This window comes from Chrysemys picta, chromosome 5 (genome assembly GCF_011386835.1).
Source record: "Chrysemys picta bellii isolate R12L10 chromosome 5, ASM1138683v2, whole genome shotgun sequence".
Taxonomy (NCBI): Eukaryota; Metazoa; Chordata; order Testudines; family Emydidae; genus Chrysemys; species Chrysemys picta.
The window spans coordinates 82840133-82867154 of NC_088795.1; the positions used below are offsets into that span (position 1 = coordinate 82840133).

Below are 27022 nucleotides of genomic sequence, written 5' to 3' on the forward strand. Positions count from 1 at the left end.
CTGTTACTTACACATACACGCAGCACTGTGCTCCAAACAATATCAAAGGACAGCATTTCACAAGTACTGCTCGAGCTATTCTGCTATGTTTGCAGAATAGCATATCCATGAACACTACTAGCCACTTACCATTTTCATTCCTTTAAATTCTTTAGATTACTATTCTTGGGAAGAAGTCCTTCCAAAAATGGTGAATAGCCATGTGGCAAACAGACTGGTATCCAAAGTACTAGTCTTCTCAGATATCTAATAGCTCCATGTTTCTAGGAACACCTTTGCTAGAAAGCATCAAATATATGTGCCCTATGGATAATGTACACAATTTTGATTATTGAACCTTTAAGATAGCAAAATGTCCAAGGAGCAACCTAATTATCTTAAATAAACTAGGAGTTATGATACACATTGCTTGTTGGTTTTGTTCCCTTTCTTGCCTGGGTATAATGTATAGAACTGTTCAAACTTCACAGAGTGCACTGTGAACTTTGATTCATGTTTCTGCAAAAAGTTATCACAGCGCAGTTTGCCACACGATACCCATTAATAGAAGCACTGTGCCTTCTGTTTTTATTTCTGTTCAACTGAGATTCAAAGAGCATTTGTGACTAAGCCAAAAGCATTTGTATTAAGTGGAGAGCTCAATCATTGCATACATAAACTTGTTGAAAACAACATGAACATATCGTAGCATTCATAACAGGCTCTCTCTAACATGGCAGCATTCAAGTAATTTGTTCTATAAAATATCTACTCTTAATTTGGATACTATGAGGGTCCAATGCATAATTAAACTCCTCTCTCTAGCTCTATTACTCTTCCCTGGGAGAATATCTTTGATGGTTTTCTGCTTATTTTAGAACATGACAGTAGCACAGCATGCAGCTTCATCATGGGGCAGGCCTGCAATTTTACCCTTCAAAATACTAAATTAGCAACCGATTATTTAAATTCCACTGAATGTGTCTGAGCAAACAGGAATTGATTCCATCTGGTCCTCTTCACAGGGGATCGCAAAACAGGATAGGCAGAATCGTTGATAGTAATGTACTATTTGAACAGCTTAATTTCTATTCAGGCTAAAAAAAGAGCAGACCTTGGCGCCAAAATCAGTGGATAAGCATATGGTTGTTTAAATTACCTGGCAGGAGAACAATTGGGGAGGAGATGACAATCGGTGTTAAAGGAACAAGGTGTCTATGCCACTTTTTATATTAGTAAGGTTGCTGTTGACAGCTATAAGAATTACACACATTTTAACCATCCAGGATAAACTAGATAGAAACCTTGCTGTGCGTTTTTCTGGTTTTGATTAGATCTCTGAAGGCTTCAGCTGGACATGAATAAAAGCAAACGATGTTTTATTTGCAAGTATGTGTCTGTACATGTGTTTCCTTTTTCCAGATGTGGGTATCTAACTTTAGACACCCAACTTTATATTTAGATGCCTGACCTGGAGTTTCCCATGCTTCTGCAGCTCCCACTGATGTGAATGGGGGTTGTGTGTGCTTAACATCTTTAAAAATCAGGTCAGTTTTATGTAGGGTGACCACATAGGATTCTAGGTAGGCTAAGTTTGCAACAAGTTGTTAGCACTTGTATAGGCATGTGACTTCTTCAAAGCACAACGAACATTAATTAAATCCTCAAAATGCTCCTGTGAGGAAGGTAATTAAGTATTGTCTCCATTTTATTGATGGGGAAATGGAGACAGAGCTTAAGTAATTTGCCCAAGGCCATTCTGCAAATCAGTGGCAGACAGGAGTAGACGCTAGAGCTCCTGGTTCTCAAATCCACGGTCTCTCTACTACCCAATACTGTCTCTGGTAATGTAGGGCAATGATTTCCAGTTTAATGCCATGCTCCAACTGTATAACTCAGCTAGTTAAAAAAGGATTTATATTTAATATGACTAAAGTATGCAGCAAGACCCAGAAATCTGATTACAGCTTAAATCAAGTTTGGGATAACTATTGTCTCCCGTTGAATTACTTATTAAGCCATCAAACCCAGGCTGATGAATGCAAGTCTGTGGCACCCTTACCTCCCAAATAAATAAAAGGAAGATCATCACTACCATACTTTAAAAATAAATACATTTGCCAATTTTTTCATGTCCTCGAGCCAAAAATAAAACTTAAGAGATGTCTGCTCTAGTGAAGAGCTACCTGGCTCTGAAAGTGTTTTTATTGACACAGTTAACTGGCTCCTGCAGGAACCATGTTAGTAAAGTCAGCATAGTCCCCAGGTAGTAGGTGACCTATTACAGCACGGTAGAGATTAAGGGTGGGATTCTGAAAAACAGGTAAGGGATTTAGGAGCACCAGTCCCATTGATCTTGTTGGAACTGATGCTCCAAAGTCACATAGGCACATTTGAAAATCTCCCTCTTAGCCCTCAGCCCCTTGCTTTCCTCTTAGTTCTCATAGGATTGGCATACGCTTTGCAAACCATGTTCTACAGTGTGATATCTTGGCTCTCTGAAGTCACTGAGAGTTTTGCCATGAACTTCAGTGGGGCCAGAATTTTACTTTGTGTCTGCAAGTGCTGTGACCTCGTGTTAGAAAACCATTGTGAAGGAATTTAACAGAGTTAAAGCTGGTCATGTGGCCAGAGCTTTATGTTTCGCAAATTCAAGCATTTATTTTTGAAACGCTTAACTGGTTAGATTTAGGCTAATGGAAAATTGACACATGTTCTCAAAGATACACTTTTCTATTTTTAAAATTGTTTGCTATTTTTGGAGGGGAGATGAGGAGATAGAGCATTTACTATAGATGGGTCCAAATTGAAACAGAATACAAAGCATCCCCCCCCCCCTTGCAGGTTTGGGAGCGTGCTGCTGGTTTGGACTGGTGAGTTGGATCCAGGCTGCTCTCTGCAGTTTTGTAAAGAATACCAATCCAGAACCACAGGGGGCCCCTTCCTACTTCTTGGTTTTGGGGCAGGAAATAGTGGAGAACACAATTCTTGCATATTTCCTTCCCTTTAGGCCCTGCCCCGGTCCAATCCACCACTCCTCCCAGCCAAACAGGTCCTGATCATACCCACAAAGGCCAGTAACCATTTTTTGGGGGTGTATGATGCCCGGTAGACATCATCCCTCTCCAACCCTTTCTACGTTCTTCAGAGGCAAAAGAGAAAGATATTAGATGGCCACTCCCCACACTGGAGTGTGAGAATGTGTTGCTAGGTAAGGGTAAGACCTGCTCCCCAAATTCAAATGCTCTTCTGCAGGGCCGGCTCCAGGGTTTTAACCACCCCAAGCAGCCAAACAAACAAAAAACCGCGATCGCGATCTGCGGTGGCAATTCGGCTGGAGCCGACCCTGCTCTTCTGGCAGTGGGGGCTGGTATACAGGCTCCCCAGGCAGCAAAGAGTAGTTATTTGCTCATTGATGTGGCCATCATCTTATCAAAGGGGAGGTCCTCCACTTTGGTCTGCAGGTCTTTGGGGATACCGGATGAGACCAATTGGCCCTTGACAAGGATGGACTTAAAGTCTGCTCTCCTGTCCTCTGGGATATGGGAGTTAAAAATCAAAGAGTTTATTGTAATTGTCGAAGTCGTAGCTTGGAAGTAGGGCAGAATAGTTTGCAATTCTGAATTGCACAGTGGAGGAGGTATAAACCTTGCAGCCCAAGAGGTCAAGGCGTTTGAGGTCCTTGTCTTGAGGGGTGGACTGGTAGTGCGACTATTTCATCCTGTGTGTCGCTGCATCCACTACAAGAGAATTCGGTTGTGGATGGGAGAATAAGAAGTCTACGTCCTTAGCAGGAACATAATATTTAGGTTCAGACTTTTTGCAAGTTGGTAGGATAGAGGCTGGGGTCTGCCAGAGGGTGTCAGCTGGTTCTAGGAGTGCTTCATTTATGGGGAGCACAATCTTTAATCGTGCAGAGGGTTGGAGAATTTTGAGGAGTATGTGTTGTGTCTCCTTGACCTCCACTAAAGGGATATCCTGGCTGAGTGCCACTTTCTTGAAAAGTTCTTGGGAATTATTTAAAGTCGTCCACATTCTGTGGAGGCGGAGGCCTCAGGGCTCTGAATGGAGCCGATGGAGAGTTAGGAGTTGGTGAATCATGGTCCATACCCCACCTCCCCGGGGGTGGGGGGTCAGGTGCTCTAGAAGTAGACGGAGCTGGAGATAGAGGCACAGAAGGAGCTTGTGATCTGGTGGAAGAAGCATGAGGGCGAGTGGCAGCAGGAGCTGGCCAAGGATACCACTGAGGCCAAGGCATGGGATAAGAGAAGTTAGGTGCTGCCCACGGGAGGGATGAAGTAGGGAAACTGAGGCTGGCGGTTGTGAGCCGTGATCTGAGGTCCAAAAGGTTCCGGTGGAGGAGGAGAGGCAGGTGGGGAGAACTCCGCCTGCTGCTGCATGAGAGGCTCGCTGTCAGTAAAGGTAGTCAGATCAGGTGGGGAAGGGGCTGGTCAAAGAGTGAGCACTGTGTGTCAAGGAGCAGAGAGTCAGGCTGAGGGGCCACTGAGAAGTCATCCTGACTTAAGAATTGCTACTGCTGCTCCCTGGGATGTGATCCTGCTGAGCGTGATCTGTGCTCAGAAGTGTGCACGGACTTCTGTTTAGGTCCGCTGCTGCTGCTAGAATGGCAGGCAGCCTCGGTGCCAACGTTCTTGTCAGCACTGGGGAGAACGCGCTGTCGGCATCGGGTCTATTTTCAGTGTGGAGGGGACCGGTGCCGAGGAGACCGTCCTGGTATGGGAAGTCGGGTCCCTGCCTCTGCGCTCCGCAGGAGCCGTGGCTGAGGTGCTGGGACAGTTGGAGGTGCCTGCCTTCAGTGCTGTCAGCACTGAGGGTAAGGATCTTGCAAGAGACCCTTTACCCTTTTGAAAGTCTCTGCACAGTTGGGCTTCCTGCCTCTTCGCCTGAGAGGGTGAAGCCATGCTCCCAACTGGTTCCAACCTGGCTGGGGAGCATGAGGGAGAGGGTTTGCCATTGCCTGTCTCCATAGGCGGCTGTAGAGATTTCTCCATCAGGAGCATTTTCAGCCGCAGGTCCGTGTCACAACGAGCCTTGGTTTTGAGGCTCATACAATGGACACACTTGGCAGGGACATGTGTCTCGCCGAGGCACTTCATACAACCTGAGTGTCAATTGGACCTTGGTATAGAGTCTTGACAAGAAGCACATTTCTTGAATCCTGAAGACTCTGGAATTATTGCACTAGGAATGCCAGGGGAGAGTGTCTCAACGGCAGACAAACCTAAGGAAAAGAAGATTTTTTGTTTTGTTTTTTGTTTTTAAACTAAGTAACTATTCTAAAGGAAGGGAAATAACTGGGATGTTACCAACTAACTATTTCTATGACTTTGTACTTGTTTCTTTCCGAGACCAGGGAATAGGATCAGCTCTGCCCCGAGTCCTGTCTTCAGATGAAGACGGTTGAGAGGAACTCAGGGGGGTGCGGGACGCGTGCGCTCTGGCAGACTCTAACAAGACAACAGCTGAGCATATGTGTCCTGACCAGGCACTGCTACTGAAGATCTCCGATCAACGGCGCTGGGACGTACCATCACCTGGAGTGGAGCACCTACCAGGACAGCACTCGAAGAAGAATAAAAATTTCACGTTAAAGGAGTTTTGTTGCATGATTTTACCCACATTTTTGCAACATTAAGGATTGAGGTTTTGCATGCCCCTGCATTTACATGGATGTATATTGAGAGATGGGGCTTGTTTTTTTTAATTCCTCTTATAGCTGTAGAAATAGGACAAGAATTATTTGAAGAGGAAAAGGAAGTTATCTTAATATAGCTACCACAAACAAGCAGAGGTAATCTGGAAAGTCTAGAAAACTTTATATACCTACATGCCCACGTTGAGTCCTTGTAAAACCAAACCACAATAGTTACAGGTTTGCCAGAATGAAAACATAGCTGTTCACGTCACTATGATTTTTACTGAATAAGCCAACCGTGAAAAGAAAAACTCCACCAGAATGCTGGCATAGTAAACTTTTAAACACTTAATAATGAATCTAAGTAACAGACATGATTTTATATGGGTCTTGGTTTGTTTCTCTGGCCAGAACCACCAAAAAAAGCACAAAAACTGGAAAAAAGATCAGAAGAGAATGACCACTGCTTTTACCACCTTCAGAATGAAACATAGGCCCTGAACAACCACAAGAAAGAAACACCCCCACCACCTAGACCACACCTCTTCCTTGTGGATAGCATACTGTTGGGCTGATAGCTTGCATTTTAGAGAGTCAAGATGGATGAGGTGATATCTTTTATTGGACCAACTTCTGTTGGTGAGAAAGACAAGATTTTGGGCTAAACAGAGCTCTTCAGGTCTGGGAAAGGTACAAGAGTGACACAGCTAAATACAAGATCAAGCAGATAGTTTAGCATAAGTAGTTAGCACATATTCTAAGAGGCAATTCAAGGTAAAGTGGCCTGTTAATACCCCTGTAGTCATAGGACAATAAGTGGGCTTTAGTGGGTTACATAATTTTATAATATAAATATAATATAATAATAATAATAATAATGAAAAAGAAAGAAGCAGCAGCAGCCGCCATCACCACCAGTATCTTGATTAAGACCATGATTTTTAGTGTCTAGCAAAGTTAGGGCAGCTCTCATTTTGGTGTCCTTGCATAGCAGGGCAGGGGACAGCTCTACACAAAGTTCAAGGAAGGTGTCTTTGTACATACGAAAGTTCTGCAGCTACTGCTCATCATCCCATACCTGCAGCACAATCCGATCCCACCTCTCAGTGCTTGTTTCCCTGAGCCCAGTAGCAACAGGCCACTGTGTGCAGCTGCTCCGTGAATGCCAACGTCAATCTTGAATTGCTTCTTTTCATGGCACACAGCAGGGCAGGTACTATGGATTCCTGTTCAGATTCGCAGCTCATAAAATACTGCAGAAACAGCCACATTGTGTTCATAACTCTCATCACAAGACTGGCGAGCAGTGCAGGATCCATGTTTTCAGGCAGAGATGGTGGGTGCAACGTTTACAGGGGGAGTTGAAAAATGGCACGAAACACAGTCGGAAGTCCTTGAAATTATGGGATGGAGAAAACTGCATCATATTATTGTGAAACTGAGCCAGAAAGGGTTAAGCAACTAGCAGGCTACATGACCCAAATCCAGCCTTTGGAAACATACTTTTAAATATGTAAATGGTAATTAGGGCCATTCCATGTTAGATAAACTAGAGCTTTGAAATGTAGAGTTGCATTATTAGAGAATTAGAAGATAATTATCGTATTTGTCTGTGTTTATCTATATCTTGTCAGAAGTTAACAATGTAATCAGACAGTTTCTGTCTGTCACTCTGTTCTATTGCAGGGGTTGGCAACCTTTGGCATGCGGCCCACCAGGGTAATCTGCTGGCAGGCCGCGAGACATTTTGTTTACGTTGACCATCCGCAGGTACGACCACCTGCAGTTCCCAGAGACTGCGGTTCACCGTTCTTGCCCAGTGGGAGTTGTGGGAAGCCATAGGCTGCAGGGACATGCTGGCCACTGCTTCCTGCAACTCCCATTGGCCAGGAGCAGCAAACCGTGGCCATTGGGAGCTGCAGGGGGCTGTGCCTGCAGATGGTCAATGTAAAATGTTTCATGGCCTGCCAGCGGATTACCCTGATGGACCATGTGCCAAAGGTTACCAACCCCTGTTCTATTGATTCAGAGATCAAAAAGGAATATTAACGTTTTGATGAAGCTTGGGTGTAACATCATCATTGTCTATATTTCTCTTTGAAGTTTGTTGTAAACGGTCTATAACTGTTTAATGGATAATTACCTTATGCTGATGAATGCAACTAATTTCCTGTGAATACATAGAAAATTCTACTTCAAAGCTACAATGCTTCACCCAAGGAATACCTGCTGTCAAGAGGCTGCCAGAGAACTATAAAAAGAACTCTTGGGCCCTGATCCTGTTATCTCAGATCTGCTTAAGAGTCATCAGGGGAAGTTTGAGTCGCAAGACTGAGGTCTCCAGCTCCAGTCTGGATCACCCTGATATTGGACATCTGACTATAATCTATGGAACTAATTCTGAATGAACTCTTTGCAACTTTGAAACTCACCATCTCTACTATCAAACTGACCTAAGAAATGTATTCAAATCTGTATGTATAACGATCTTTTAATCAATACTCTCTCTCTTTCTTCTTTTAATAAATCTTTAGTTAATAAGAATTGGCTGTAAATGTGTATTTGGATAAGATCTGAAATATTCATTGACCTGGTGGGCAACGTGAATGATCCTTTGGGATTGGAAGAACTTTTTATACTATGAACAAGATTTTCAGTAATCCTCATCATATTTGACTTGATTGTCTGAGTGGGAGTCCAGGGATGGATTGCTTTAAGGGAGCTGTGGTTTTGGCTTCCAGGTAACCAGTAAGGTACTGTAGAAGCTGTTTTGTTGCTGGCTTGGTGAATCTAATTATTAGACTAAACCACCAGTTTTGGGGACTGTCTGCCCCATTCTTTGGGGATTGCCCTGATTGAGCAATCTCAGTGTGGCACCACTGGGACTCCAGTCACAATTATTTATTACACTGCTTCTGTACTAGAACTTCAACTATAACTACCAATACATTTTGCTCAGGACAAATAGTTGAGATAGATCATCATGTTTTTAATCTAATCTTAATTATAGGGGAAGTTTATTCATTTACATTTACTTCTGGGATTCATAAAGTTGAAATCTGAATATTTTCTTATTAAAATCACCAGAGGGAATAGGATATGAAAAACATGATTCACATACTAGTGAAGTAGCTTGAAAGCAGTGGTTTGATAATTATTTTGTTTTTATTCGCTATGAGGAACATTTTAAAAGGGTGTGTGGGAGGTAAAAATTCCCTTTACTAATCTCAAAATTTACCCCACACTTTACAGATTCATGAAGAATTCATGCAGTTGTTCCAGAGATTTCAGGGCAGAATTTGCTCCAAAAATGTGGAACATATCAAATGATCCTTAAGTAAATCCTCTGGGTAAAACCCTTCTTAACATCTCTGAAAGTTTGCTTCTGTAGGATTAAAAAGGTAAAAATTTTCGTGCTAGTAAAAATCAAAATCAGAATACTAACTAGCTACATGCTTTGTTTTCATGTGCAGAGCAGTTGTGTTTAAATATCTGTATTAATTAGATAGCTTTTTGTTGTGCTCTCAGTTGTGTTTCATAGAGTAGGATTTCCTCACACTGGGTTTTTCTTGTTCCGTGTTTCTAAATGAAATATGAAATTTTCAAGGGACTCCATTTTCTCTGTCCAAGGCAAATACAAGTATTCTGCCATAAGAGCCATTCTAAAGGATTCCCATAGAATTAACAGGGATATTTCATCACTGTATTATATGTCTCTGTCTATGAAGTATATGAATTGTGCATTTCCTGTAAGTCAGTTAAGTTGCCATAATGTGGTTTGAGGTCTAGGAGTTATCTGTACGAACAGCAGGATTGGGGAGAGCTAAAAAACAAAGGAGGGAAAAGATATTGCTCTTAGTATTTGCCCTGGAGATCTTATCTCTGTCATGATTTCATTTCCTTTTTGCTATTACTAGCAGCTCCAGCCAAGTAATATCAAATAGGTAATAGAGGTACATGTAGTAGTCATAAAAACATATAGCTAGGTATCTCCCTCATCCTCCATAGCTCTCTTCAAGCATATGAAGATAACTTCCCCTGTCCTAATAAGGTTACAGTGTAAGACTCTCAAGGGCTGCTCCAGGTATCCAAACTGAGTTGTGTTGGTTGAATCATTAGAACCAGGAGATAGAAGTTAAAGGGCTCAAACAGCAACCCCCACTGACGGCTATGCATCCTAGGCACCCTTAAAAACCCACCAAACAGAACAAGGACCCACACCAGAGAGAAATAAGGAAAAAGAGGAGGGGGGATTTACTGAGGGTTAACAGAATTAAAAAGGAAGGAGGAGGAGAGTAAGAATTAGGATCGAGACTAGGAAAGGTGGAGGTAGAAGGAATGAGTTGGGGCACACAGTTGTATTAATTTAGCTGGACTATACACGCCAAAGATGTTGTAACATAACCCAGTTACTGTCCAACATTAAACAGGGTGAAACAAGGTCTAGAGTTTGATCTAGAGAGAGCTTAGCCTGCTTAATACCATGGCAAACATCATAAGATTCAGACCGAAGGTTAGAAATTTATTGATTGAAACACACAAAAAGGAAAGAATCAAAACAAGGTAAAAAGCAATGAAACTGAAATTGATTACGAAAAAGCAAATTAAAACCTATACTATTTTTTGAAACAGGGAATATTGGTTAAAGTCTCATTTAAACAGACTTTTTTGGTGGGGGAGAAAGGGATAGTTCTATTGTTTAATTTTGAATTCAGAATGATAGTCACTTTCCTGCCTTAGACAAAACAGTCAGTCACAAAAGAGAGAGAAGATTTAGTTGGGGTTGGTCCAGCTTTAAGCAAGGGGCTGGACTAGATGACCTCCTGAGGTCTCTTCCAACCCTAATCTTCTATGATGAAGAGATAGGATGGATGGTAAAGATGGGGAAAATATGGCTTTTGTTGATACAGTGTGGCTACAGAGTGGCTAGTCAGTCACGGATGGATGCTTTAGGCTGGCAGGATGCCCAGGACAGCTGATACTCTGGAGGCCAGTTTACCTTCCTTATCAGGGACATCTGGTTGGTCTGGTTAGGTCCCTTTCATTCACTAGGAAGAACTGATATCTTGTCTTACTCTGCAGGTGCTGGGCAGTACAGTTGATTTCAGAATCAGATGAAAAGAGGGGGGGAGGGAAGATAGGGGGGCAGGAGGAAGATTGGGAAAGAAAAGAGCAAAGAGCAGGATCTCACATGCAACAGGTTGGGTTCTGGTGCACTGATGATGGTCAAGCATCACCCCCAAAGTCTGGTGTTTCAGCAACAATCCTTCCACTGCAGCCATGGTGATGGTAAAAGTTCTTAATCTGCTCTCTCCCAAAGTCTCTCTTTAAGGGCCCCAAACAGGCAAGGGGTGGAAAAAATCCATCCTTTCATTATTTTGTCCATCTGTTAGGCCTAATTTCTGACACACCAATTGGTTCCTTGATTTCTGCTCCTCTTGTTTACCCATCATAATCTTAAAAGGTATCAGTAGACCTTCTCTTTAAATTAACACATTCTGTCTCCTTCTCACATCTTTACTTAAGCAGTTTTATATAACAAATCATTGAGACAATTCATGAGCCTTTACCCTTTTTTCACCAGTTGAGCTTACAAATTAGGGCAGACCTTTAGGCCCAATTATCACAACACACATAATAGGAGGGGAGGGACTGACTAGGACAGCTCACAGATCCTACAGTGCAGCACTTAACTATATTATGAAGATTCGTGAAGCAAGTCAGGGAAAGGAGGCAGTAGGGCAGAGAGGCTGAGGCTCAGAAAAGCAGGACAGGGTGCCCATTCCCTCCTAACTGAATAGAATTGTTTTTTTAGGATATTAGATGTGTATTTTGTAATATTAACATGCACATGAAATAGCATTTTTCAACTGCACAAGAACAAACCATCACAAGAGTTGTAGATTTGATTAATCAATCATTAGATGCCCTTGGAACGATGTGATTTATTAACTGGCTTCTTGGGTGCTAATCAATGGATGATTAGCCTTAAGCAATAGATTACTGTCCTGGTAACAGTATTTATGCTAGTTAGAATAATGAACAAGATTAGAATGTTCTAACACATCAAAGGAGAGATTCCCCATTATTCACTCTAAATAAACTTATACACTGAAGCATTTAGGAAGAACTAGGGGAGAGACAGTGAGAGAGAGAGAGAGAGAGAGAGAGAGAGCACTGCTTGTAGAACAGATGTCTTAAGAATACACAATGAATTTTAACAAGATGGGCTGAGGCGGTGATCTGTTCAGGCTAAGATTCATGTTGAAGTCAAAAGCAAAGCTAAGCTTTGAGTTCATATTCAGTGAAATTTTAAAGAGTTCTTCCATCTAGGCCACACCAAACCTTATTCATTCAGATATATACATATATATTAAATATATACACATGCACGTACACACACACATACACACACTTATTTTATAAGTCACAAAGTAATGTAAGCATTACAGACTTCACACACACTGATAGTATGCTTGTGATTGCTCCAGAAGCCCTGGCTCTAGTGATAGAGCGGGGAGCACAATAAATTTTATATTTTTTAAATCTGCTGCTAATTTTAGCAGGCTTGCAACATGTGCAGCGTTGGATGGACGTGTTTGCTTTTGAGGTATGAATGCAGATAGGTATGTGTAAGAGCCTTCCCTTGGGGATGTGGGGTGGGGAGAGGTTGATTTTTCTGCTCAATCATTTGCAATGCCTTTAAAGCTAAAGAATTTGTGGCCTTGTGAGTTTCAGATATAGGGTGCTGCACACACTGCCGTGTGTACAGAATGTGCAGTAACTGATTATACAAGTTGGTGATCTGGGATGAGGATGAGATATTTACTATAGTATACTAAGAAGCTGATATGGTCCAGTGGCTAGGGCATTAACCCAGACTTAGGAGACCTGGGTTCAAGTCCCTACTGTGCCACAAGCTTCTTGTATGGCCTTGGGCAAGTCACGTAGTCACAGTGCTTCAGTTTACGGATTGTTACCTGCTAGACAAGGTTTGGACAGACAGAGCCATGAAGAGTTTGGCGGTAGAGCAGAGAAGCTGATGTGTCAGGGAGCTGAGACACAACTTAGCAATGGAGAGGTTTGCTATTGCTGAGTTTGGGAAGGTAACACAGTAACTCATATTTCTGGGAACCCTAGCAGGGCATCACATTGGTGTAGTCAAACAGAATTTACACACAGCTTGCCATTTGACTGAGGTTTACACTTCAGGCACTGATATAATAGCTTGAAGTGATTCTCAAGTGGGAAAACTGGTTCTAGTCCAAGAAAGGTTACAGTTTTATTGTTTTCTGTTTATTTTGGGTACAAGACAATAGAACAGCAGCAAGAATGAGATGAGCAAAGAAACGTATGCCAAATAGACCTGAGTAAGATTCTCTTGTGATCTGATTGTTGCATATTCTATACAGGAAAAAGGCCAGATGAGCTGAAAAATCTACTCACAGAGGTCAAATGGCTTCCTGGGGTCCCAGAGTTTAGAGCTGGAGAGAGACTGCAGCTGAAAATGGTTCAAATCCAACACAAACAGGAAGTGAGGGAAAAGGAATGCCACCATGAAATCAAGATGTGGGGACTAAGGATTGACAATCAAGCAATAATCAATCATACCCAAGGAACACCCAGCTGGGATAAGTTGTGCCCTGCATGCACAAAAGCTGTCTGTATAGAAGGATATCTTATCACTTTTGAAAGGCTATGAAAAGTACATAAAGTACCAGAGGACAAAAAAGTCCCCACACTGATAGCAAAGCTGTCTAGTAAAGTGTTGAATGTATTTAATAAAAGGCCAATTGAACAGGCTTTGAAATACGAGTTTCAAAAGGCTGTATTGCAGAGGTTTCAAATTACTCCTGAAGTGTAGAGAGTAAAATCTAGAGGTCTCAGAATGAATAATATGATGAGTCAGAGAACATACGTATAAATTGTGCGATTTGATGAGAAAATGGGCCAAGTAGAAGGAGGCAGAGAATTATGATCAGTTGTTTGAGCTCTTTGTGCAGGAATAGTTCCTTAGAATATCTTCTGAAGAGATCAGGCAAGCTATTTGGGTTAAACCCCTGGATTCTGTCCCAAAAGCAGCAGATTTAGCTGATGCCTTGTACAAGTGAAGGTTCCCAGTGAGCACAAAACCCAAAGGGAGGGGCAAAAGCTCAGTGTAAAGGGGGACCCTATTTTACCCCTGGGGAAAAAGGAGGGTGGTTGGGAGCCCAGGCACTCACTTCCCCAAAATAGATCCCCTCTTGGGAATCTCACTAGCAGATCCCCTGAGGAAGAACATGAAAAAAGGAGGATCCCCACAGAGTCCAAGGTGCTAATTGCTTCTCAAGTAATGGATAACTTAGGGGTTCACACCCCTCCTCTCTATAGTCCAGTCAGCCTTTGAAATGTATCCCCAAATATAGTTCTGAGCATTCCATGTGGTCTTCTCCATGCTGGACATTGTGGGCCCTATGCGGTGTCCTACCAAAAGGGAGACGAGAGAATCTTGACTGTACTGGATTTTGCCAGTAGGCATCCAGAGGTTGTGGCTTTACCTAACATAGAAGTTGACTCACTATTTTCAGCAGAGTGGGTTTCCCTAAGGAGATTTTTATCAGATCATAGGTTAAATTTCATGTCCCAGCTATTCAGTGAATTATGGAAGTTGCATGGAGTGAAACAACTAAAGGCTTTCTCATATCACCCAGAGACAAATGGTTCGGTGGAGAAGTCAATGCTGGGGATGTCTGCAAACAAGAGGGCCCAGGCCTGTTATTTGCTTATACAGAAGTGCCCCAAGCATCAACAGGTTTGCCTCAGTTAATCTTCTATACGAAAGAAAAGTGAGGGGACCTCTGGATCTCAGAGATTCTTGGAAAGAGGAAACCGAGACAGAGGAAGAATCTGTAACTAACTATATATGAAGGTTCAGAAAAGAGAGTTAAGACCCATAATGGATGTGGTTCAAATTAACCTCACTAACAGCCAGACCAAACAAAAGGCTTGGTCTGATAAAAATGCTTGTGAATGCTCTTTTGAAGTAAAGGACTCTGTGCTGCTGCCAATCCCTGTGAAAAAAATACAAAATGCATAAACTCATGGGAGGACCCTTTAGAAATGATTAAAAAGGGTGAATGAATGCACATATGTAAAAAGAGCTCATAGTAAAGCTGCCACACAAACAGTACATGTTAATAACCTTAAGCTTATAATAGTGAATAAGCAATGGTAAACATAGTTTGTTGTGTTGAAGAGGAAATTGAGACCAACTCATGGATTTGAGGGCTGGATGCCAAAATGACTCATCATTTGAATGCACTGAGGTATTCAGTGGGTTAACGCACACTGAGAAGCAGAAGTATGTCTCTGCTGCAAGCATGTATTCTGCACTAAGCCAGGGAGGACTCAGTGATGACCCATAAAATCATCACTGTGGGATCCCAGCCTGCACAAGTTGGGCCTACCATACCACTGGCAAGGTGCAAGAGCACAGTCATACAGGAGATACAGAACATGCTGGATGTGGGTGTGATTTAAAGAGTGACAGTTCTTGCGCATCGCCTCTTGGTCCCTAAGAACGATAACATTAAGATTTTGCAGTGCGTAAGGAAAATTCAACGTTGTCATTGTTCCAAATGCTTATCCATTGCCCAGAGGTGACGATATGCTTGATATCTTAAATGCTAAAATATTTTGAGCAAAACTTGATCTTGTGAAAGGTTATTGGCAAATAACCTTTATATGAAAATGCACAGAAAATAAATCTGCTTTTATTATTGATATATGACTGTAGGAGTTCAAAATGTTACCTTTTGGATTACCGTAATTAGTGTTTAACCAGACTCCAAAAAGTAGCTCCATCAAATGTTAAATGGATTTTAACAGTGGTTCTCAACCAGAGGTCTGGGGCCACCTGGGCGGCCACGAGCAGGTTTCGTGGGGTTCGCCAAGCAGGGCCAGCATTAGAGTCTCTGGGGCCCAAGGCAGAAAGACCAAGCTCCACTGCATAGGGATGAAGCCCAGGGCTCTGCGCCCCACCATTCAGGATTGAAGCTGAAGCCTATGAAATGTAGTTTCGTGGGGGCCCCTGTGGCATGGGGCCTCGGGCAACTGTCCAACTTGCTATCCCCTAATGTCAGCCCTGGCTTTTATATGTAGAAAAACAGTTGGTGTATCACAGGTGGGCCATGGAGTTCGTATAGCATGTTGGAGGGGCCTAAGAAAGAAAAAGGTTGAGAACCCCTGGATTACAAGATTTTTCAAGAGGTTATGTTGATATTGCAATATTTAGCAACTCTTGGGAATTGTACTGTGAATTCTCCAAGATGTAGGTCTGATTGTTAAGGCCTCTAAATGTAAAATTGGAGCAGCCACTATGCACATTTCCCAGAGTCACTACCTTTTGTAGCAGCACCTGAGTGATTGCTTTGGCTACTTGCATCACAGCAGCCCCCACAGTAGATTTGCCCACTCCAAATTGATTCCTGACCGACCGGTAGCTGTCTGGCGTTGCAAGCTTCCACAGGGCTATCGCCACTTGCTTCTCAACTGTGAGGGCTGCTCTCATCTTGGTATTCTGGCATTTCAGGGCAGGGGAGAGCAAGTCACAAAGTTCCATGAAAGTGCCCTTACGCATGCGAAAGTTCCGCAGCCACTGGGAATCATCCCACACCTGCAACACTATGCAGTCCCACCAGTCTGTGCTTGTTTCCCTTGCCCAGAATCGGCGTTCCATGGATAGAACCTGCCCCATTAACAACATGATCTCCAAAGCACCGGGGCCCGTGGTTTGACAGAATTCTGTGTCCGTGTCCATGTCCTCATCACGCTTGTTGCTGCGCTGCCGCCGCTGCTGCCTCCTCGCCTCGTTTTTCTGGTCCTGGCTCAGCATAAACTCCATGAGAACGCGCAAGGTATTTACAATGTTCATGACTGCTGTCTTGAGCTGAGCGGGCTCCATGCTTGCCGTGGTATGGAGTCTGCAGTGTTCACCCAGGAAAAAAGTCGCGAAATGGTTGTCTGCCGTCCGTTGCTTTCATGCAGGGAGGGAGGAAGGGAGGGGTGAGGCTGTACCCAGAACCACCTGCGACAATGTTTTTTGTCCCATCAGGCACTGGGATCTCAACCCAGAATTCCAATGGGCGGGGGAGACTGCGGGAACTATGGGATAGCTACCCACAGTGACGCTCCAGAAATCGACGCTAGCCCCGGAACATGGACGCACACCGCCGAATTAATGTGCTTAGTGTGGCTGCATACATTCGACTTTATACAATCTGTTTCCCAAATTCGAATTATATAAATTCGGATTAATCCCGTAGTGTAGACATACCCTTAGAAGTGTAGTCTTACTTTTGTTTGTTTGTAACCATTTCTCTCTTTATTCCTTATACTTGATATCACTTAAACCAGTGTCCTTTTATTAATAGATGTATTTACCTTTACTATAAACCAACTCAGTGCTTTGATTGAAATAACTGGCGTTAACAATCACTCTAAGGTAATAATCTGTGGTGTACTGTCTTTTTAAAGGAGCAGCAAACTTTATAAAGTTTTGAGAGCGTTACAGGAAGAGGGAGCTGTGCGCTGCAGAAAGACTTCTCTGACGAACTTGGGAACTGGGGTTTACTGATTTACCTGCTAGGCAAGGTTTGGAGTGGCAGAGTCCTGAAGAGTTTGCTCACAGAGCAGACAAGCTGGTGTGTCCAGGAGTGGACACAGCCTAGCAATAGCGAAGCTCTCACTTGCTAGGACTGAGAAGGATAGTAATTCACAATTCTGGGAACACCAGCCAGGTGTCCCAAGAACTATGTAAATACCTTTAGGTGCAAACATGCCATGGTTTAGATGTTTTTGATAAGTTTGCTCAGTAGCTACTTGGTCCACTTGCTTAGCACATTTTGCAGGTTTTCAGTTTCATCCTTTGTTCTCATCCTTTAGCTTTTGTCCATAGACTCTCAGTGCAAGAGCAGCAATCACCACCCTATGGGCTCATTTACCAGGATTTTCTTTTCAAAACTTAATTAGCTCAAAGGAGCTGCCAACTCTGAAAACAGTTGTTTTTTATACTAGCATCACATTCTCCAGCACCATAAAATGTTCTTTTGTCCTTCTGATGAAGTCTCTCACTGTGCAGTGAGCAGTGAGTGACTTGATCCCTTGTGATGCAGCAAGAGCAAGAGACCATAAAAACTTTGTATCGAGAACAGCAAAGATTAGGGCAGACAAAAAACAACATCAAGAAGATCTGTTGTGGCAGTTTTCATGTTACTGTCCGCTATGAATAACTTCAAATAGAATCTCTCTTGATACTCACACATATCTCTCTACTTGTAAAGTTTGATCTTTTTATGTACATTGTATACTTGACTAAACCTCTGCCTGAAACAATCAGTAATTTTCAGTTGAGTTATAATCCTCACCTGTTACTTGATTATGGTGCAGATATATCCAGGCAGCTTCAAAATTTATGCCAAATTGTATTTTTAATCAAGAATCATACCCACAACCCAATTTCCACATAAAGATATGCTGAGATGTTTAATTTGTCTATTACAGGATTCTAGTGCATTTTATTCTCAAAATAAACCAGGTGTCTCCTGTACAATTAAAAAGCATATTTATGTCTAATGAAGGGCTATTGTACTGTACCGATGCGAATATACATTCTGACTAGCTTATCTGCTGTCTTTTGATAGTTCCCGGTGTCATTACAGTCTGAGAACAGAATTTTTCCAGTTGAGTTTTGAAAGTTGTGCAAGACTTTCGTAGTTGGTTCAGACAAAAAATCCTTCTGTAACTGAAAGTCCATATGTGAAAGATCTTTGTGCAACTATGAATCCTATAGGGTGTCCTGATATGATCTGGAATAAATAGCATATGCGATTAAGATAAATGACACTAATTATTCCACCCATCGGGAGTCATAGTCACCAACGATTTTTATTATTGTAGCTGCACAGGACTTCACAATTGATAATGCAGAATACACACAGTTCAGAAGCTTTTGCTAAAAATCAATCAATCAATCAATCCTACAAGCCCCTAAAATCTAGAACCTGAACTGAAGGAGAATTTCCTTCAGCTGCTATATAGCATATATCCTTAGTAGCTGCCAGGGAGTGACATGATTAGACATACTTGGACAGGTCTGACATACTTTGCAGTAGAGGGCAATGTGCATATAAACATGCTAACCTGAGAATCAGAAGAATTTAGTTCAGAAAAGTTAATAGTAAAAATGGCAATGGATTGATTGGTTCATATCTACTAAACATGGGAGTGTCAAGTTCAGAGGTCACATTACAATACCTTAATTTGTAAGTTATATATTAAAATTCAGAAATCAAACAAAGCCTATAATTCTGATTTCAAGGTCTAGGAAAGAGCTATTGCTCAGATATTCATTCAGGTAATTAGATGCTTTTGGGTATGAGAACAAATTATTAATGGTTTGATTTCTGTCAAAACTTCCACCAAATGCACAAAGTATCAGTTGACTTACAATAAACCTAGTATATATTTTAACTCTTCAATAAAATTCTTGTTACTAACAGTTCTATACATCTTTTCTCTCTGTTGGTAGCAGATTCGTAAAACTACCTGAAACTACCATTTTTTACTTCCCAAATACTAATGAGTGAAGAAATAGCTATTGTAGCAATAGGCACCTTCCAAATATCCAAAATAGATTTAAAAAGCAGAGTTGCATGTTTTTGATCCTGAGGTAAGTTTTACTTCTTTGCAGAAACAGACTTTTCCACATAATCTGAAAACCAGTGAAAAATTAGAAATGAGACAGCAAAAACATTATGATGAAATTCTGTGCCCATTGAAGTCAAAGGCATATATCCCATTGACTTCAGTGGGGCCAGGATTTCGCCACATATTTTTCCCATGAAGGCTTCCATTCTCCCCCACCACTGTACACTGGTTTTAACAACTAGTAGTTTAGTATAGTTTTACATAGTGAGGTTGTCAAAGGTCTAGTGTATTGATGAGATGAGATTTTATACAATGACGGAACAGTTAAAGGCATATTGATACTGTATTCTCTCCTCTAAATATAAGATTTTGAAGAGTCAATTGAGGTGGGCCTGTTGAATAAGTAGATATTTCTCAGGTTTAGGGGAGTATCCCAATGACATGAAATTTAAATTGTAAATCTAAAGAATCTTCAAGGATGCTAAAGGCTGGCAAATGAGAGAGTAGCGAATTTGCCAAGCTTTGGAAAAAAGTGTCAGTTTTATGGAATCACCCATCCTCTTATTCCCCAGAATAGCTTGTTTCTCCCCTGATTTTCTTTAAAACCATTTGTTCTCCAGGAAAAACATTCTTTCTGTCCACATTCCAGACCAGGTAAAAGTTCTTCAAGATGACTTATCTTTTGAATGTGCTAATGGAATCTGTAAAGCTGACTTGTTACTTCCAAAACCTTGGAATGTCTAACAAATGACTATTTCTTTTTGATCCCTTTAATATGCTAAAAGGAAGATGATTTCTCTTGTCTTGTGCACTTAAAATCCTCAGGTAGGCTGAATCTTCATTTAAAAATATTTGCTTTCAGGTCTTGCAGCACAGCTGGTTTTGAAAACTGCCTGGAGAGCCAGTGCATAAATGTACCAACAACAGCCATCTTTTAACAAGCACTGTATGAACACAGCCATATTTGTATTTTATGAAGTATTCTAAAATTGTCTTTATGATACATTCTGAAATAACATTAAATAGCACAAGAACTCTAGGCAGGAATGCAGCTTTTGGATTGGGTATCACTCCTGTCACCCTTCAGTGCATTATACCCATTAAGTATACCCCAAATGGTACAACTTTCCCCACATTTTTGCAATACAATTTCCATTTTTCACCTTAATAAGAAGATACTTTATCATTAGATCTTCACTGTGTAAATGACATTGTCATTTCTTTGAGATCACATGAACATTAATGATTTATAGTCTATGAAAAATTTCTGTCTGTTTTAGGCAGTTTTGGAGAGGAGGGGAAAGCCACTCAGGGAGCTTCTTCACCTCTAATGTGCTTACCTCCAGTAGAAGGTAGAATGATATGTCCCACTTAAACAAATACTAGTTGGGAGCCCAAGCTGTTGGGCACCATATAAAAGTTAAACTACAAATGTTGAGAAATCATATTCTCGAAGACTTAATCCCTGAGGTTCAGGTTCTTCCCTAGAGGTCAGATATTTAAAAGTATTAGTATGTGTTGTGGCCCTTGACCTCTGCAACTTAGAGGGACTTGGACCTGGGCTACACTAAAAATGTAGGTCTACCTAGCCATCTTGTTCAGGGCTGTGAAAAATGTTCACACCTTGAGCATCATAGCTAGGTCAACTTAACCCTGGTGTAGACATGGCTGGGTCAACGGAAGGATTCTTCCACTGACTTAGCTACCACCTCTTGGAAAGGTGGAGTAACTACATTGACTGAAGGGGTTTTTCCATCAGTGTGGGAAGTGTCAACACTACAGCACCATAGCTACAGCACCATAACTGGGCTTCTGTAGTGCTTCTAATGTACCCCCAATAGCCCTAGAGTCTTCAGACCCCACTGTTGATTGATTTTATCATCTTCTCAAATTCATTGTTGAACACAGAATTTTCCTAATTGAAGAGCACCATTAACCTCATCTATAATTTCTCGCTCTCAGCATAGTAAGAACAAGCCCAATCAATGATTTCCTTTTATTTGACCTCCAAGTCCCATAATTAATTTACTCCCCTCAGTAATCCTAGAGGAGTGCAATGTCAAATTTGCCTTTCACAATTTCACGTCAACTAAGATACCACAGTGGTGGGCATAAAACGTAGAAACTTAGGCAGTAAAACACTGTGGATAGATGTCTGAAGATGCACTTAACATCCATTTTCCAAGACAGTTGGTGGAAATGAGGGAAATGCTGTTGTAATGGGTCGGAGCAATAGAAACATGCTATCAACCATTAAGTGCCTTCTTTTCCCTCACTTTACAGCTTTACATTGGTACATGTGTTTTATTAATTTCTTGAAACTCAGGGTAAATACAGAAGCATACCCATTTGCCTTCCCTTATTTGACAAGCTCCTGGATTTGTAAATTCTTAGGAGAATCACTTTAAAATGAATTGTAGAATTGGCTTGAAGGATTGGTAACAGGTTATTGACCCTCTCCCATCTAGGTTGTCAGCACAAATCCAGCCCAAGTCAGCAGTGACTAAGAGGTATGATCACTGAACCCTGGTGGATTTGAAAGAGGAGTGAGTGGTTTCAACCCAGATCCTAGTGGACCCCTTTACCAAAACCACTACCACAGCTGGCACTGCTCAGCTCTCCTCTCTCAGAAGAAAGGCCATAGACACCAAACAACTTATCTTTGGTTCCTGCTGTTCTGGAGGGTGCTGCATGGACACCTGCTGCCTATACTGTATTTGTTCTGTGAACATGGGACTGCGTGGTCTAACAGGTATTTTTGCCTTGTTTTCTGCCTTAGGATGAGATGAATCGTTTTGAAGTTATATACAATAATCAATACAGACTTTGTTTTGAAATAAAACACTGTAAGACTAGGTCTCTAAAGGTTGAATGAGAGGCAGCCTCATAGATGACCTTATTCAATAACAATTCTTGCACCGTTTCCATTCTATTTGCTTGGTGCTACAGGATAAGGCAATGCCAACATAGTGGTAACCGCTTGTGCTGCTGTTAATTTTAACCACCCTATCAATAAGCAGCTGCCTTTCAAGTTATAAAAAGGATTCCATTATCATCAAGTCGAGAGAATGAGATCATTTGTACTAGTAGTGCTATGAAAAGCTGTAACATAGCTAAAACCTGACAAGCTTAAAACATACCTAGGGATGAATTTATCATTGTACAGGAAACGAAATAATAAGAGCCTCTTAAGTTATTAAAATTCTAATGAAAATTGACCACAACCACTGTTAAAAGCTGTAGCTCCTTAGTAAAATATTAAACTACCATCACAATAAAAATAATTAAATTAATCAAGAATCTGTCAGATAAAGACAAGGACATTTTGAGAGAAGACTGGAACCACTCACAGAAGAGTTTTACTGTGAGAAGTGGCTCTGTAAGAACTGCATAGTGGGGTTCTGCATTTACTGTGTCTCACTGATTTTCCTATCAACTTTGCTCAGTTTACCAGTAAAAGGATGATTTACCTAACTGCCGACTCTGCATATTCACCTTGGGGTCTGAAAACAAAGTTGTGATCTCTCTAAATCTTGCATGATAACTAGTTACAAAGAGTGGGATCCCACAGAGGTACTTCGTCACATAGACCCCAGGGTAGGCATGTAAATCTCATGTTTAGGCTCTACTGCAATCCACAGAACTCCTGCTGAACCTGTAGGTGCCTAAACTCACTTAATGCCTAAATGAAGCATCAAGAAATTCTCTTGATGCTTCATTCTAGGCATCCAGTTGTTTATCTCCCACCTAAGTTCCAGAGTGAATCATGAACCCAGGGAGGAGAGGCATTTGCCCCCAGTGTTGCATGAAGGGTCCAATCCAGTAGGCATACTCAGAGGCTGCCTCCCTGATCAGCTCTCTGATGGAATCCTTTTTATAACTTGAAAGGCAGCTGCTTATTGATAGGGTGGTTAAAATTAACAGCAGCACAAGCGGTTACCACTATGTTGGCATTGCCTTATCCTGTAGCACCAAGCAAATAGAATGGAAACAGAGCAAGAATTGTTATTGAAGAAGGTCATCTATGAGGCTGCCTCTCATTCAACCTTTAGAGACCTAGTCTTACAGTGTTTTATTTCAAAACAAAGTCTGTATTGATTATTGTATATAACTTCAAAACTGGAGGAGGAGCTGGTGGTCATGGAGCTCACCTTTTAAACTTTCATCCCAGGTCTTTAGATCACTCACCTGGGATGTGGGAGACCCAGACTCAACTCTTTCCCCTCTCTGCCAGAAGGGTCTCCCACATCCCAGGTGAGTGCTCTAACCACTGGGATGAAAGTTATAAGGTGGGCCCCATCACCAGCTCCTCCATCCATTTTTGTGTGGAGCAAGGCGGGCATCTAACTCATTCCTGAAAAAAACACCCACAACAACTTAGGCACCTAAACTTTCTGACTCCAGGAGACGGGTTCTGGTTCATGGATTGCAAGCAGAGAAGATAAGCGCCGCTCTGTGAGGGGCAGGGCTTAGCCAACCTACCATGGACATCTCCCATTGGCTAATTTAGGTGGCTCTGCACCTAGCATGCTGGCTTTTATGGTTCACATTGTGAGGCTGCTCTCTCTGCCCATTCATTGTGTAGAAAGGTACCTAATTCAGGCTAGATGAATCACAGTATCATGACTGTGGTTTTCTAGATGTCTAAAAGTTAGGAATCACGACACTGAGCATTGCAAAACATAAGCACCTTTGTGAATCTGGGCCAAAGATTCTGTATGCCAAATGCTTCTCAGTTCAGTTTGCAACCTCATTGTCTTTAGACTGTGCCCTGAATTACCTATTGCTTTAGTGGAACAGCATAGATGTAACTGAGGGTATAATTTGAAGTTAATGGCATTGTACAGGTATCAATGCAATTGGAATTTAGTTAACAATTTTATTATGTGAGCCAAAAACATTTCAATTAATTTTACCCTCCCAGAGTAGCATTAGTTCTGCAGGGATGATGGGAGTAAAAAGTAGGAAAAAATGTATTTGTATCACTAAAGCAAGCAGAGATGACTGGGTAACACAAAGAACAGATTTGATAAGGAAGGAGTAATTTTTACATAACCATTTTAGACTCCTACTTTAAACCACCCCCTTGTAGAGGTACAGCAGCACATATGATATGAAAAACTCACCACCCACTGTTTGGACAAGCCTACAATACTCACGCACACAGAGTGAGTTAAGGATGGAAATTCAGCCTCAACTCTGAATTTAATTGCATTTCTAGTTTTATGCAAAGCACTTAACATTATTTTTTTTTAAGTTTAATTTCTTGAGATTGTGATTTTTTTAAAGGAAAAAGGAAATAGAAGAAAATGATTTTTGTGGGAACCTTTGAGACACTTACGTTATTTTTTTTCCCTGGTGGTAGAATCAGATGTGTGAGAGAAAGACATACATTACTAATCTAAATATACAAGACATATCAAAGAGCACTTTAGAACTCCTTATTATGTAACCCTTCTGCCTGTTGTTGTCAGCAGCCACAAAGGCTAGGTTCAGATAGTTTTAAGAGGAACACCTACCTAACAAATACCACTGGCCCAAGTGCCCATGCAGAATTTCTGCAGTCACTAAATACACTCTCATGACACCCTTAATAGGCAATAGCTTCCCCATTTGCAAGCACAGTGTCTGTGTATGAAACAAAGAAAATTTTATTAGGGGGGGGAAGATACAGCAACAATGTATATGAATGATATGTAAAACATTTTCCCATAGTAACTTTGATCATACTCCATTAACGCCACCTGCTGTCACAAACATCCAATAGGCAAATGTCCTTTGCCACATCACTTCCACTTTCCCCATCCAACAAAGCTCATTCACAGAGTTTGGTGTCAGTGCATAGCATAGTCCCAGAATCCTGAGGTGCACTCAGGCAGACTTGTCTTTAGTCTATTTGGAAGTGCTGCCTGGTCCTGTCTTGAGCCTCCACCACCCAGCCTAGCCATAGGAATTTCAGCTTTATTTAATGAGAGTAGGAGAGGCCCCCCCAGAGCTCACCCTACTCCGTTACTGTCCTCTGTGGCTTCAGACAAGTGCCCTCTCTCTATACCATCTCCCACCACAGTCCTCCCAATAGTGCAGGATCCTCCACGGAAGGGAACCAGTAGCATATAGATAAGCTTGGCAGAATTTTTTAGCATAATTAATAGATACCAATATTTATTTTAGATAATTTTTTCCATGTTTATCCATTTAAATTCACAGTTGTGAAAAATGATGATTTTAATGCTTTTTCCCCTATTTTTATTGATTTAAATTTTCACAGTTGCAGAAATTATTGGGAGGTCAGATAACTAATGTCAATAGATGTTGAATTTCAACAAATTAAAGCTTTGTAACTGTTAACACACAAATTGTAAACTTCACATGTCAAAAATATACAAAGCAAGTATCCTTAAATCAAATTCCAATACATTCTTGAGCAATTTTTAAAAAAAGTTGCCTACCTGTAAATTTCTATTATCAATAGAATTTTTTTTTAAAATCAGTGTGTGTGTGGATGGTGAATTGAATGTTAATTAACATTTACCAATAAAAATCAAATCCTTTCTAGCCTAACTATAGATCCCTTGAGCAGAGTCTTTACCACAAATTAGGAATCCTTTTCCCATCTTTTTTTTTCAGTTCAGTTCTAATACCCAACCATTTCTTGGTTTGTGTACAGTTATGGTGATTCAGAAAATGTCACTTAAGGAATTCTGGGTAGAAAGCCTATGCAAATAAATCTCTCTAGCCACACTCTCCTCTGTTCATCAATAGGTGAGGCAGAAAGTTCCTTCCCCTCTAGAGCTTTGGGTCACAGGGCTTATGGTGTAATGATCACCAATGTGAATATGTTGCTGCAATCTAGCCTATAAATGTCTATGAATTTTTCGCAACATATTTTATTGCCAAAGGCTATAAGAGATCTTTGCGAGTCTGTACTCTGTAGGAAATTGGTTAGTCCATGGTTTCTTGACTCTAGACTGTAATTGGGTTACTGAAGTAATCTTTTGTATGGCAATAGTAGAACAGTGAAAGCAACAGCATGACCACAACTGGTCTCTTACTCAGTCTAGAGCAGGGGGTAGCCATGTTTGCACCATGCTGCAGTCCAGCGAGTCCCTCACTTTCCATCTATGGAGTAAGTATGCACATCCAATGAGATGCTGTGACAGTTAGGGAGAACATAAAGATTATGGCAAATACCTCACTATTGCTCCACCATGACCTAGAATACACACCCTGGCCACAAACTAAAAAAAAAAATCTTTCTGGTCTCATGCCACAGCCCTCCTCGCAGAAGATAAGGATGTTCACAGAAAATGGTCTGAAGCTTGGGTGGCTTCCAACGTACTTAACAAAAAAAATCTAATTGAGGACCCAACTGTGTAAGTGCCAGGCTTTTCCTCCCCATGGTGCATAGGGACAGCTCTAAGCCATATCTGCACCCAACATGAAAGATGCGCATACTTTCTGAAGTAACAGATTGTGCTGATTCTGTCAGTCATTACAGATCATGTTACTGTGGTTGCCACCCACGTGAAATCTACTGTAATCCTTTAAGACTTTTGTTACAAAGCCTTTCCTACACACCTGCAGTACTTGCTATTCTAAATGAATCCGCTGCTTTAGTGAGACACTAAGCCATGTTTCAGCCCAGTGTCAATTTTTATGGTTGAGATAGAAGTCCATGGCAATGTAGGCTTTTAAAACAGA

At 41.4% G+C, this 27022-nt stretch overlaps 1 long non-coding RNA gene across 2 annotated transcripts in view; it reads left to right on the forward strand.

The window, feature by feature from the left end:
- Positions 1-19177, forward strand: part of LOC101933004 (uncharacterized) — a 46261-nt gene extending 27084 nt beyond the window's left edge. The window contains exons 3-4 of one of the 2 annotated variants that reach the window (XR_010601852.1): positions 16339-16530; positions 16728-19177. This is a non-coding gene — a long non-coding RNA (uncharacterized LOC101933004). Of the gene's footprint in view, positions 1-5348; positions 8157-16338; positions 16531-16727 lie in introns of those variants that run through there. The other variant, XR_254824.3, reaches the window with a different exon arrangement.
- The last annotated feature ends 7845 nt before the right edge of the window (positions 19178-27022 follow it).